Raw genomic sequence first — 10,904 nt, forward strand, 5'->3', positions numbered from 1 at the left:
CTTAGAACGGCTCCTTTAGCATAATCAGATGCATCACACATGATCCCAAACGGCTGGCTCCAGTCGGGAGCACGAATGATTGGTCTTTGAAGTGAGTGCTTCCTTCAAATTCATAAAAGCTTCGACACATGAGGTATCAAAATCAAAGAAACATCTTTCCCTAACAAATGTGGCGGTCTTGCAATTCTGGCTGAAATCCTTGATAAATCGACGGTAGAATCCCGTGACCTAGGAAGGCATGGATATCTTTGACGGTTCTTCGGTTTGGGTAGATCCTTTATAATATCAATCTTCGATCGATCTACCGAATTCCTTCCTTTGAAACTTGGTGACCAAAGACTATCCCTTCCTTTACCATGAAGTGACACTTTTCCCAGTTAATTAAGTTGGTATCGCGAACAACGTTTAAGGACTAAGGAGAGATGGTGTAGGCAATCCTCAAAAGATGATCCAAAAACTGAAAAATTATCCATAAAACTTCTATGTATTTCTCCACCATGTCATCAAAAATACTCATCATGCATCATCGAAAAGTGGCGGTGCATTGCATAGACCAAAAGGCATCTGACGGTAGGCTTAATGTTCGAACGGACATGTGAATGTGGTCTTCTCTTGGTCCTCGGGGTGAATATGGATTTGAAAATATCCCGAGTAACCATCAAGAAAGCAGTAGTAAGCTTGTCCAGCTAATCTTTCTAACATCTGATCGATGAATGGCAATGGAAAATGGCCTTTCCTTGATGCGCTATTAAGCTCCCTGTAATCGATGTAAACTCTCCATCCAGTTTGAATCCTTGTTGGAATCAACTCATTGTTCTCGTTCTCGATCACTGTGGTTCCGGACTTCTTCGGCACAACTTGAACTGGACTAACCTATTGACTATCAGAATTAGGGTAGATAATGCTGGCATCAAGGAGTTTGACGTCCTCTTCTCGAACTACTTCCTTCATCTTCTGATTAAGCCTACTCTGTGGTTGCTTAGAAGTCTTGGAATCCTCTTCCAAATGAATCCTATGTTGAACTATCATAGGGTGATCCCCTTGATATCATCAATTGTCCAACCTATAGCTGACTTATGTTCCTTTAAAAGTGCTACTAACCTCGGATTCTGCTCCTCAATCAAATCGATGCAATGACTCTTTGGGTAGGTTCCCAAATCTCCCAAGAAAACATACTTGAGTGTAGGCGGCAAAGGTTTCAATTCTAGCTTAGGCGGCTCCTTCTTAAGTTCTTTAGATGGTCCATCAGGCATAGGCGATTCAAACTTTTTTCTCGAACTTGTCGTCATCTATGACGGTGATGAATCCAAAATCGCATTGATTGCCTCAACACTAAGTTCCTCACAATATGAGTGCATCGAGGAGCTTTCAACAACTTCGTCGGCCGGGATATGAATGAGTCAGATAATCCAATGCTAATGCTTCAATCATGCACACCTCGTTCATAGCACACACCTCCTGTGGTTGCTGTAACATATGGAAAACATTGGTCTCGACTCTCATATTACCAATGGATAACATCATATTACCGTTTCGACAGTTGATGAGTGCATTTGCAGTGGCCAAGAATGGTCTGCCTAGAATGATTGGTATCTGCCTACCAGATGTAGGTTCTGTGTCGAGTACTATGAAATTAACCGGATAATAGAAATCTTTGATTTTGACTATGACGTCTTCAATGATTCCTCTAGGTACCTTCACTGATCTATCTGCCAACTGTAAAGTAACATCAGCCGGTTTTAGATCCTTCAAGCCTAACTTCTCATAGACGAAATATGGTAGAAGATTCACACTGGCACCCAAATCTAATAAAGCTTGCTCCTCCAAAGAATCTCCAATTATGCATGTAACAGTTGGACTTCCAAGATCTTTCAGTTTCACAACCACTAGATTCTGTAGGTACGATGAACATCTTTGAGCGATAAAAGCTTCTTTTGAAATGTTGGTCTTCTTCTTCACTAGATCTTTCACGAACTTGGCATACGAAGGAACTTGCTTGATGGCAGTCAGAAATGGGATATTAATTTGTAAATTCTGAAATACATTGCAAATCTCCTTATCTTGGTCGTCCTTTACGGTATTCACTAGTTTGAAGGAAACAATCTTTGGTGGATTCTTCAATATCGGTTCTCTTCGTTCGGTTCGGTTGCTTTTGGTACGCGGATAGTGGAGTGGACAGTGTGGAGTCACTTGTGATGGCTTCTTCTTACTTACTTCCGCGAGTGGTTTCAACTTCTTTTTACAACGGTTTCTTGTGGTGGCATAACACTAGATATATCCGAAATGTTAGAACTAGGTGGGATGGTGGGGACATAAGTTACCTTAGTCTCTGCGAGAATCTTTTCCGGTTCATAGACAATCTTGTTATCAACTTTTTGCGACCTCAAAGTGGTGACGAATTAACTTAGGCATTCGATTAAGTAATCTCGGGTTATCCACTGCGGGACACCTCTTCCTTTCAGATTTGGCTCGGGCCGGGCTTGGTAATGCTCCTTTCGATCTTTTCCATCAAGGTGGCAGCGATTTGCCCTATCGGCCTTGAATGACACTAAAGTTATTCTCCAACTTCGGGTTCTTTGATTTGTGCGTTTAGCTCATTGACAATGGTGGTGATAGCTTCTTCGGATGTGGGATAACTGCTTTGCTTTCGACCGAGGCGTAGGGGCAATATATCCACTCATAAGATCCGGTACTAACTCTCTGTTTTGTGTTGGCTTTGTATTCCGGTTCGGTATGATATTTGTTGATTTCGTATGGTTGCCGGGGGTTTGGAACCGAGCATCGGGTTATTCATCGGTAATCGATTTTACTTATTTTGGAATCACGGAGAAAAATTCCTCGATTTGTATTTTGTGGCTTCCAATAATTCGTCCTTAATTGAACTGGTTATTTCTTCCTAAAGAGTTGATACTACATGCCTCTGCATTAGTATCCAGATAGTACGAACACTCTTCAGTGGTGTGGCCTTCATTAGAACATAGCTCACAAATTGCATAACAAGGCTTGGATGGCTGAGGTTTAGCTTGGAAATTGTTTGCTTTTGGAGGATTCATGGAGAACTTATCAAACTTCTTGTTTAGAGTTTCAAGTCATGTTGATAGACTTGCCATAATTGATAGCATTGCTTGATTTGGGTCTTCTTGAATTTGGTTGCCAAATTGCTTCAACACCCCTCCACTCTAGCTACGTCCTCGTTGCTAGTACTCCATTGTTGAGTGTCTTCAGCTAAATTCTTGAGAAAGTTGTAGGCTTCCTCTCCATCCAATGATGTAAACTTACCTTAATGCATTGACTGTATCATCTATTTGTTCATAGTAGAAAGTCCTTGAAAGAAAAAATGAGCTAGTGTGCTCTTATCATAACCATGATGTGGACATGAGACTAGCATATTATTGAATTTCTCTCAGCTTTGATGATATTCTTCAATCACCTTCCTTTTGAAATTGCTGATGGCTTGCTACATGGCATCTGTCTTCTGGGGTGGGTAGAACTTGTTCATAAACTTTGTTCTCAACTTCTCCCAGTTGTTGATTGAATTGATCTACTATGCAGTTAACCATTCGGATGCTTTTCCTTCGAGTAAGAGTGGAAAAAGAATTAACTTGATACTCTCATCCCGATATTACGGTTCTTGAAAGTTCGAGGATCGATAGAAATTTGTTCATGTGAACATAAAGTTTGAACATTATCTAAACCATTGAACTTTGGAAGCATAGAGATTTCGATGCTCTAAGTTCAAACTGGTTAGCTTTCTCTCTCTCGGAAAAACAAATCTTTGGGTGGGTCTCCAATGATTGGTGAATAGAAATCTTTCGGCTTCTTCCTCTGTTGTGCTTGCATGGGTGGGATAACCGGGATTATTGGTGTCCATAACACCTCCATCATCATGCGTCGCGGCCATTGTATCAATCTCGTCTAGTATTCTTGTGAGTCGGTTGTTAAACCTTGTACCTTTGTTGTGTTCTTCCGGACGATGATATGGACGACGGGGCATACACTAGAAAATGCTATCGAAAATAACGAAAAACTATCCTACTATGCTTGAATAGTATGCAATTATTTTAAGTTATACTAAAATGTAAAACTACTTTCCTTCAATTTGGATTAGGCTTTGCGCCTAGTATCGCCAGCCCATTGTCTAAAATTTTGCCTCTTCTAGGGTTATGGTGAATCACTTGGATTGCTTAAGTACCACTGCCCGCGGGCGATATTCCGTTTGTCAAGATTGGACAAGAAACACTAGAGTTTGATGTTTATTTGTGTTGGCTTACAACTTCAATTGTTGAAAAGGTCCTAAATGCAATTATACTAGAAAGCAATAAAACTATACTACGATGCAACTATACTAAGAAAAATAAAAAGAATGAAGATTCGACTAACCTGGATGGTAGATCTTGTCTTCAAGATGTCCTTCAAGCTTCTTTCTTTCTTAAAAGGATGGATGATGCGGCTAAAATTACCTCAAGATCCAATATTCTAATCTTGAAAAAAACCGTTAAACATAAGCAACTTAAAACAGAAGCGGCACCATTTGACAAGCCTCTTTTTGTGTATGTAGATGGTGTATAGTCGTTGAACAAAATAGAAACATATCAAAACCTAATTATCCCTAAATAAATAAAGGATGAGTAGGGTATCGTTCCACTTTTAAGTGTATGTTATATGAAGGACAGGACTGGAAATGGGGTTTAAAGGATTAAAAACTATGATTGTAGAGATTTTAGATTCTAATGCTAAACTAAATTAAATTAACTAAACTATTGAGAATTTATAAGAAAGGGAATTCAAGATATTAGAATCCACCAATACTTTTAATCTATGACCTTCTGCTTTATGGTTGTTCTTACAAGTAGACTACAATTAGGCAATCGAGCGAGTGATGATGGCCTCTTGGATGAAACATCGTTAACAATTAACTCTACTTAAGGTTGTTCCTATGTTTATGCTATTAATATCTTCTTTCCTTTTATGTAAGCTCGGGCAGCCATTCAATGAATCACCACTTAAGGCAAACACAAAGAATACTTCCCCTAGGCAGCCACTCCCTGAGCTACCCCTTCTAAGGCAACACAAAGAATACTTCCCTAACTCTAAGGATCTATACTACTAGAAGAAAAGTAAAGAACACTAGCATGATATTAATATTGCAAAACATAAACCCTATTCTATACTTCCATCCCCTGGTGTGGGCAATGAAACTAATAACTAAAAACATAAAGAACTAACCTAATTGAAGAACACCTTGAACCAGAAGAATCATTAAACCTTAAGCATCAGCTTCATCTCCTCCCTTGAATGAGAAGATTAGCCTTCCATAAAGAAGGAAGAATGATAAATTGTAAAATGTATAGTCTACCTACGAAATGAACTACGAATCCAAAACGTAAGTAAACTAAACTTATATTTTACGTGCTTGATTATCAAAGCTTCTACTCTCAATCGAATTGCACTAAATGGAGTCTGAAGTTCGTTCCACTCCTAGTTCCCTAGCATGGATTGTTTTTCTAAGTCTAACTAGTAAGCTCTTAAGTCAATGAGAGCTTTTCGAGAAAAGGGTGTTATACTCACGATGAAACTAAAATGAGTCTACGTTGAATTTAACTTCACGAATACTATGGAAATATGCTTGTTTTTAATCTAGATAAAGGATTAGAGGGGAATTGAATCCACCTCGAATCCAACTTAATAACCTAGTATAGATTCTTGTATCTCGATTCTCACGCGTTCTTACGGCAAGAAATTCGAGTTCTAATCCCTAGTGTTCATGGCATTTCTACCGAAGTACTAACTAGCATGTGAAGTCGCCCACCCATTCTCATGGTGAAACACGACCTTCTAGAGTGGAATAGAATCTACAAACAATTCTACACTAACAACTAAGTTTTCATCAAGGCTTCATCAACCCCTCTAATGGAGGTTTTAGCCTTGATTCATTAAACTAACATTTCCCATTGAATCTAAACTAAACATAATATAAAGATTCTAACTTTATGAAATTTAACTAATCTAAATTAAACAATAACAAAAATCTAATTAACAACTAAGCATTGAATAACAAGTAGTAAATGAAATTAGATCTAACAATTGTAATTGACAAATCGAAATTGAATCAAGAACAACTATTTTATTATCTAATTCAAGGAGAACAATCATTCAATACTAAATTTAAAACAAGAATAAAACTAATTACTTTAATATAAAACTAGATCTAGAACTAAGGTTTAATGGAGGCTAACTAATCTAATTTATTTTCTAACCTAACTATCTACCATTAACAATGAACTAAGCTTTTGTTTTTATACATTCAGATCCAAAATCGTGCATGGGCTTGGAGCCATGTTTTTGGGCGAGAATCGGGCCCAAAACCCAATTCTTTCAAATCCAAAAGGCCTCTTCAGCTGCAGTTTGCTTCCACAGACTTTTCGTCCACTTCTGCTCCTCTGATTGGGTCAAGGCTTGGACCATTGCAAAGCTCTTTCCGAGCCGGTCGTTTTGACATAAGGTATGCCCAATTCAGGAGGTCCGAGTCCAAAGATACGGCTTTTCGGAAGTTCTGCTGACTTTTGCTCTCTCGTATCTCGCTAAAGTGGTACATTTCTGCACATAATGGACTTTGAAGCCTGAAATGCATAAAAGCAGCGTAATCGGTGTTAACTCTTACTTATTATTCCCATAATTGGTCTAACAGTATGATTATTAAGGGGTTAAAACTACAGTTTTGGGCTCTTATCAAAACCCCAACAAACATTTTGCTTGTCCTCAAGCAAATATGAGAAATTAGAATAAGTGACCAAAAATGGAGTTCTAACTACTCTCGTTTATTTGAGTGCGATTGCATTGACCATATGCAACAAGGCCTTAAACCACTAGGAATTCCTAGTGGGACGAGTTATAGCCTCGTGAGAGTTTTCGATGAAGGTACTCACAAACTTCATCTATACTACAACGACTAAGAAAATAAAACTATTGTTTCCTTATTCATGCTCAACTATCTATACATCTCTAGCAATTGAATAAGAATAACCAGTCAAAACCCTAAGTTAATATATGCATAATAATCAATCATCTACAATAAACATATATACAATGAGTAGTACTATCAAATGTTTAGCGTGTCCGTTTCGAAAACTTCGAATAAGCGTCCTTAAGTAGGTTCTCACAATAATAGTCAGAAAAACAACACTCGATTTTTCCACTCAAGTTTAAGCTACTCCGATTAATGCGGTGGGCACACTTTACCTTACAATCTCAATGACAACAAAGGAAGCGGGGTCGATCAAACACATCTGCCACTTACTATCACACTAACCTATTCCTAATTGAGCTAGAGGTCTTTATTAGGTGTTACGGGGATTAGGAGATGGTTTAAGAAGGAAGGAAATGGATATTCAAAAGGACAAGTCTGAGATAATAGAGTCTTCATTATTATGTAACTTAGAGAAAACCTTGTTATTTTCTTTTGCTTCTATACTTTGTTTCCATCCTTAGCCATATTTTTCTTTTTCTTTTCTTTGGCTTTTGACTCCCTTTTATTCTATTTTTTGGAGTTTTTATTTTATTTCTATTTTTCTTTTCTTTGGATGGAAACTTCTTTTCTTTATTTTCTGAAGCAACTAACAATTTTTTTTTACACAGGTTTTTCTCTTCTTCTTTCTTCACTCATTCTATTCTCAGACTTATTCTAAATTGGGTAGGTTGATTTATTCTCTTTTTTTTTTTTTTTTTTTTTTTTGTTTTTGTAACAGGGTAAAGGAATTGTGGTGTATGGAAGGCTAAAGAAGAGGCTCAGAGTGGCGACTAGCGGAAAATAATTCATAGGTTTGAATTTACGGCTATATCGATCCAAAAGCGGCCTAAATTCTTGCTTAGGATATGGTTTAGTGATCAAGCAAGTGGGCGTGTGATTTCTCTATCCGGATTTTACTTCTCCCTTGTGTCATTTTCAAAAGTTTCGCTCATATAAGGCTTTAGGCTATATTCTCCACAGGATTGTAGAATAAGTACTCTAGCCTAGATTTGAAACTTCATCGCTAACAATCATAGATACTCATGTAATATATTTATAGATAGATGCAAAGATTATTACCTACACGTATTAACCTAAGTTTCTAACAATTATTACGATCTGGCTTGACTATGTGAGACTTCTAGATTGTTAAAAGCATGGAGAAATAAACAATACCAATATTCCTAAGTGTATAGCATAACTTATTTATTTATATTTTTAAATTTTTGAAAATTTTCACTAGAAAACAAATGCATATTATATATTTATATCCTAGCAGATGTCTTAATTACACGTGTTTCTATGCCCCCCCCAAACAAAAAGCATGCTTTGTCCTCAAAGCATTTAAATAAAGAGGGTAGGAAAATACCATGGAAACGCGCGAAATTGTGGAACATCTGCAAAACAAGGTTAGAACATACTAATATAGGAAATACAAAAACTGACGCAACTCTATAAGAGTTCCACCCATTATGGGGTTAACAGAATGAAATTGCTTGGGACATAGGCACACTAACGTAAACTAAAACTTACCTCCACTCCCGGACATGCATATTATCTACCCAATAGCATCATGGGTCTTGTATTTCGATTGGGCATGGCAAGTCCAAGAACAAATGCTAGCAAGAACCATAAGCGGTTCCTAGCCTACGTGTGTGATCACCTCGCGAAACCAAGCAATATAAGTAGTGCTTTGGAACAGATCTTTGAAAGACTGTTCTGGTATTATTATAGGAGATGTCATCTCAAAACTACGCTCTGGAACATTTGCAAAACAACCGGGCACAACTCGCGGAAAACTGGAATTTTTCTGGTCCACGGAAGTCGGCTGGCGCTTCATTATAGATAGGGCGCTGAGTCGCTCTGAAATTTTAGAATTCCAGTGTTTTAGCTGGTCGCTCAACTTAACTGGCGCCAGCTCTAGGTCCGATAGATGATGGATGGTCGCGCTCGGCTTGGCTGGCGCTCGAGCAAAATTCAGAACAAAATATCTGAGCCTTGAAAGTCGCTCTCTGTAGAAGCCTTGAGAAGCTTTCGGAGTTGCTGAAAATTGAAAAATGAGACTAAGCGTGGGAGTGAAAGGTGAGTGATGGAAATTAGGTGTAGTGTGGGTTGTGAGTGTAGAATGAATGAAGTTTATATAAAATCATCTTTGGAATAGATAACACCACCCCCAAAAACAGTTTGGGAAGGTGGGATCAACATTAACTAATCACGCACAATGAAAATAACGACATTATATTCATATTGTCATTCAAACAACATTTCACTACAAAAGTCAAAATTAACTACGGAATTTTAACAACGTAACATCCTATCTACTAAAAATAATAAAAGACAACATCAAAACAACAAACAAGTAGAAATCTAGCTACTCTTCAAGGGAGCGAGGTGGGGGTAAGAATAGGAATTTGAGTGATCAAGAATGGAAAAACCAAACACCCCACCCCCAAACAAATTTTTGAAAACAGGTTTGTAAAAATTTGTTTTAAAACGGGGGTCTTTTAAAGTCAGATTCCCGAGACTTGCTAGATTACTATTTTTATAGCTTTAAACTTTTTTACTTTTTATGAATTAGGTTTAATATAAAGGAAAACAATAAGCAGTAAAGACATAATTCACACCATAGAGAAACATGACTCAAAAACCGAGAAAACATGCAAGAGTGGAAAACGTGAATTATGTGAAAGCGTGGACTTAGGATCGGTACTTACAGCCCACACACTCCATAGGGAGGGCCGGTTACCTGAATGGTGCACTCACCAATATATGGAAATGAAAGGAAATGCACCAAACACAAAAATTGAGTCGTTTATAGTCGGATACTTTCGAGACTTTATCTAAATATATGTATGAATATGCGGTTTATCATATATCAACAACCGAAATAGTTGTGGATCATTCCATAAATAAATATCACAGCAAACATATCCAAACACAATCAAGCACCAAGATTTCCTACGACGCAGACCTAGTGGAATGAAAGCGAAGTCGAATAGACCTATAACATAACCGAGCATGCACCTTATGTTTCATCTTTTGAACGAGAGGGTGTCCTAGTGAATAAGTGTGGAAAAGTGAATGGTTGTGGAAGATATGGTGGATTGGGATAAGTTTTAGAGGGAGAGCATGGAAAAATGAGGATGTGGGTTTAGCACAAAACTCATTCATGGTGTAGTTAGGGACCTGTCTCAAGTCTGAAAATGAAGGTGTCAAGTGGTTTATCCTTGGGAAGTATTTGTTTACTAGGTGGATTTAAAAATCATGAAGCACGGGAGAAACTAAAGGATCGAGTGCAAACTTCGAGGTTCCTTTGAAAAGGTGGAGGGTGGGGAATATTGGTGAGGGAAGGTGAATGATTCTCAGCCTAGAGCTCTCAAGTCCATATCATGAGAAATCTTGATATGTGCAAGACATTCCTCAATAGTTGGGTCAAAAGGATCACTTTGGGATAGAGATTGAAAAATTCATCTTCCGTCATAGCATCAAAGGATGTATGGTTGTTGGCAAGGGGACTCGTGAAGTGGTGGTAAAGAAGCGGTGCAAAAAGAGTTGCGGAATTCTTCTTCTATTTCGCCTACTACCGTGGAGTCATTGTTAAAGTCGAATTTCGAAGGAAAGGAATTTGTTTAATTTGTTTCTCGAAACATGTTTTTGAAATAATCTTGAGCTAAGCTCTCGATCATGCTAACCTCTCCATGTGTAGATGAATCAGGATCGCGGTCCTAGTTTTGAAAACATTTACCTCAACGTAAAGATGGCCAAAGGACAAGGACATCGAACCATCGCTGGCGGTTTATGGCGTTGGCGAGTAGCCAAGAAGGGACGCCCTAAAATGATAGGTACAGAGAGTCGTTAGTGACTTACGTGTCTAGGACAACGAAGTCGGCCGGGTAGT

This window comes from Coptis chinensis, chromosome 5, assembly GCF_015680905.1.
Source record: "Coptis chinensis isolate HL-2020 chromosome 5, ASM1568090v1, whole genome shotgun sequence".
Classification (NCBI taxonomy): Eukaryota; Viridiplantae; Streptophyta; class Magnoliopsida; order Ranunculales; family Ranunculaceae; genus Coptis; species Coptis chinensis.